The following is a 4,701-nucleotide window of genomic DNA, read 5'->3' as shown; positions in this document are numbered from 1 at the left end:
TTTTAATGATCCTAGACCATTGGAGCCAGAGAGATTAAAGGCACTACGGATCCAGTGGGCACAATATTATCTCCGAGTTAGAGCTTAGAGCTAGGATTTAGATAGATTAAGTTTAGCTTAGTTTACTTTGGTTTAACATTTTTGTCATTTCCTATGTAATTTGATCATTGAATTCATTAGCAAGTAGTTGTTAATAATAAATCAATTATTCAATGTTTATTGTGATTAAAATTGCTTGAAAGCTGAATAAAATGTTTATTTGCTGTGAATTGGGTATGAAATTACATTTTACAGGTACAATTTTGGGTTTATTGTAAAAACAAAAAGTTTATATAAAAAAAACTTGAAAACAACATTGGTTATTAATAAAAACCGATGTTAATATAGTAAACAACATCGTTTATTTACAAAAACCGATGTCAACATGCACCTTAATATCCGTTTTTCAATAAATCGATGTTGGTTATTTCTAATAACATCGGTTATGTATACATAACCGATGTTAACATACAAACAATAACATCAGTTATTTATAAATAACAGATGTTATATATAATTAACTACAGAAAAATAAGTGTATAGATGATGGATGTTGACATCGGTTTTCTACAAAAATCGATGTTAATATACAACATTTACATCGGTTTTTCTAGAAAACCGATGTTAAGTAATATATTAACATCGATTTTTCTAGAAAACTGATGTTAACGATTATATTAACATTGGTTTTTCTAGAAAATCGATGTGAACGTTCATCATGCATACACTTATTTTGTTCTAGTTGTTTATTTATAACATCGGTTATTTGAAAAACCGATGTTAGCATTTTTATGTTAACATCGATTTTTCAAAACCGATGTTAACAATAATACATTCAACATCGGTACTTTCAACATCAGTTTTAAAACTGATGTAGAATGTCATAAATAATCGATGTTGAAAGTGTATTTTCTAATAGTGTCATGCTCTAATGGTACTATGTTTGTTGGTAAGGCTCTCATGGATTTGGGAGCTAGCATTAACTTGATGCCACTCTCCATGAATAGGAGGTTATGAGAGTTTGAAATTATGCCAACCAAGATGACACTTCAATTAGCAAATTGATGTGATCCTGACTAGGAGCGAATCGCTTGATACAGGCTACGGAGATTTGGATGACGCCACTTCTAGTGAAGGAAGATAAGTCAGGATAGATGCCACAAGGATTACCTTGATAAGTCTGAGATTGGTTCAACAAGGAACCTAGAGAGAAACTCTCACCAAATTTTATGAAAATGCTAAAAGTTCTTTTATTGAAAATGAAAACCAATACATATAGTGTATCTGAACAAAAAGATAAAAATAGACATGGGCCTTCTAAACAGTTTGGGCCAAAACTACAACTAAAAAAATTATAAATAAATAAAAAAAAAGAACATGTTTGATATGGGCCTTCAAATTAGTCTGGGCCTTCAGCAACAATTAATATGCTTAGTAGTGCCTTTGCTTTTGGGCCTTCATCCTTCTCCACTTGGATCTTTCGTCCTTCTCCACTTGGGCCTTCGTCGTTCTCCACTTGGACCTTCATCCTTCTCCACTTGGGGCTTCGTCCTTTTCCACTTCGGTCTTCGTCCTTCTCCATTTGGGCTTTTGTCCTTCTCCACTTGCGCCTTGCTAAGTATGCATGCTACATTTGTTGGAGGCTATCCACTGACTGTTTGGTCCTACTCCTGGTCATAGGTCCCTGTATTTGGACAGTTTTAGGATTCTCATCATTCCCTCCTTCTTGGAAAACATTTGCCTACAAATGTCCAGGATCATCACTGGGTTCAAGTACCACTTCCTTCCTTTTCTTGTTGGCTTGCTTGGCATAGCTTTAATTCTTCTTTGGAATTTTAACCTTCACTTGATCATACAATCTTTTCACATACTCAACTTTGGTCTGTGCATCCTTATGCTGAGTCTCTTGGGGGGCCTGTTACGCAATGAAGCTTCTGGAAGGAGATCAAATTGATGTTCTATGCTTCTTGAAGGTGGCAGTCCATGAGGAATCTCCTTGGGAAAGACATCTTTAAATTCCTGCAATAAGGGTTGAACACTAGGAGAAACATAAATAGTTAACTGATTAGAATTATCACTCTCTCTCTTGTGTATCACTCCATCTCTCAAGTGTATCACTCTTCCTTTTTCTATTCCTCTGTGGTGCCTCACTATTGTCTTTCTCTTGTTCTCTCTTTTCTCTCCTTCTGATTTGGTCATCACACACTTCTCTAAGGGATATAGGTTTAAGAATAATTTTCTGGTCATGGTGTTGGAAAGAAATCTTGTTGGTGAAGCCATCATGCACTGCTTTGGTTTCCTCTTCAATGTTGGCCCTCACTAGTGCCATCTCCATCTCCTCGTATTACTCCTCAACAATCAAACTTCCCTGGGATAACCTCTGGAGTTTCTGTCTCATGGTTCTATTGTAGCTAGTTGGAACATACCTCTTTCGCATAACCCTTCTCATCTCAGTCCATGTATCTATCTCCCGCCATTCTTCTCTCTTTTATTTTTCTTCCACCAAACAAGGGCATAGTCTGAGAATGTAGCTGCTGCTAACTTCAGGATAATCATTGTAGGAGAATGCATGCTGAATCTTCATCTCCCAGTCAAGGTAGGCATCTGGGTCACTCCTGCCTTTAAAAGGGAGAACATTGAGTTTTACTCCCTCAATTTTGTCCTGCCTTTCTATTTGGTTCGGTCCATTATTGAACCTTTTGTTCCTACCATAAGGTCTCCCAGCATTTGGGTTCATTTGGTGCTCTAGTCCTTCTATTTGTCTGTAGAGCTCTTCATTGTTACGGTTCAAAAATTGTTGCATTTGTGTAGTCATCGTGTCCAATAATAAGCGCCGAGATCCATCCAATTGATGATAATCACCATCACCAGCTCCTGGCCTCCTGCCATAATAAAGAGAAAAAAATCTTCTGTAGTAATTAAAAAAGAGTTTTAGGACCTCACCACACTCTGCTCACATGTTTCTCTCTTTGATGGTAGTTCACTCGTGTTTGAGGCTCTCAATATAGGCTTTTGTATGATGTTTTCACTCTTGCCTTTTACCACTCATTCCCTCTTAAGTTCCTGGATGAATCAAGTTAGACACAAAAGGTATATAACAGGAAAGACTATTTAATTATCACAGACTATGTAGTAGATTTGATTTGGATAACAAATTAGATTTGATTTTGGTTAACAGATTAGACTTAATTTGAATAACAAATTAAACTTGATTTGGATAGCAGATTGGATTTGATTTGGATAACAGATTAGACTTCATTTGGATAGTAGATTGGATTTGATTTGGATAACAGATTATACTTGATTTGGATAGCAGATTGGATTTGATTTGGATAACATATTAGATTTGATTTAGATAGCAAATTTGATTTGATTTGATTTAGATAACAGATCTGATTTGATTTGATTTGGATAACATATCATATTTAGATAACAAATAGAATAAACAAGGAAGATAACAAATAAGATAAGAGATAAGATAACAAATAGAATAAAAAAGATTTGAATAATAGACTTGCAAAAAAAAAGCCTCTAACTGCCTCAATTTCATGTTCAAAGATCAAAACCCACTTTCTTTCTTTCTTTTTCTTTCTTCTTTTCTTCTCTTTTTTTTCAAAATTTTTGCAACTTTTTTTTTAACTTGAAACAGAGTTCAAACCGATTTTTTTTTACACAAAGTCTGAAAGAAACAAGAAACAAGAACAAGAACAAAAACGTGACAAGAACAAGAACGAAACAAAGACACAAATAAGAATGCAACAAGACGCAAACAAGAAAACAAATAATAGAACAAGGACAAAACACGAACCTGGACAAATTACAAAGAAAAAAAAAGAATTGGATAGGACAGAACCTATATCAAGAGCCGAAGCTCTAATACCAGATGATGTGATCCTGACTAGGAGCGGATCGCTTGATACAGGCTACGGAGATTTGGATGACGCCACTTCCAATGAAAGAAGATAAGTCAGGGTAGATGCCACAAGGATTACCTTGATAAGTCTGAGATTGGTTCAACAAGGAACCCAGAGAGAAACTCTCACCAAATTTTATGAAAATGCCAAAAGTTCTTTTTATTGAAAACAAAAACCAATACATATAGAGTATCTAAACAAAAAGATAAAAATAGACATGGGCCTTCTAAACACTTTGAGCCAAAACTACAACTACAAAAATTATAAATAAATAAAAAAAGAACATGTTTGATATGGGCCTTCAAATTAGTCTGGGCCTTCAGCAACAATTAATATGCTTAGTAGTGCCTTTGCTTTTGGGCCTTCATCCTTCTCCACTTGGATCTTTCGTCCTTCTCCACTTGGGCCTTTGTCCTTATCCACTTGCACCTTCATCCTTCTCCACTTGGGGCTTCGTCCTTTTCCACTTCGGTCTTCGTCCTTCTCCACTTGGGCCTTGCTAAGTATGCCTGTTACCATTTGTTGGAGGGTATCCATTGACTGTTTGGTCCTACTCCTGGTCATAGGTCCCTGTATTTGGACAGTTTTAGGATTCTCATCACAAATCATTTTATTACCAGACCCTATGGCATTATTGAAGATGTTTTGGTTAGAGTGAAGAATTTCACTTTCCCAGCTGACTTTGTAGTGATGGACATCGAAGAGGACACTAAGATCCCCTTGATCTTGGGTCGTCCCTTCATGTTGA

This window comes from Glycine max, chromosome 12 (genome assembly GCF_000004515.6).
Source record: "Glycine max cultivar Williams 82 chromosome 12, Glycine_max_v4.0, whole genome shotgun sequence".
Classification (NCBI taxonomy): domain Eukaryota; kingdom Viridiplantae; phylum Streptophyta; class Magnoliopsida; order Fabales; family Fabaceae; genus Glycine; species Glycine max.
The sequence above is the reverse complement of the archived record's forward strand: the minus strand, read 5'-3'. Positions refer to the sequence as shown.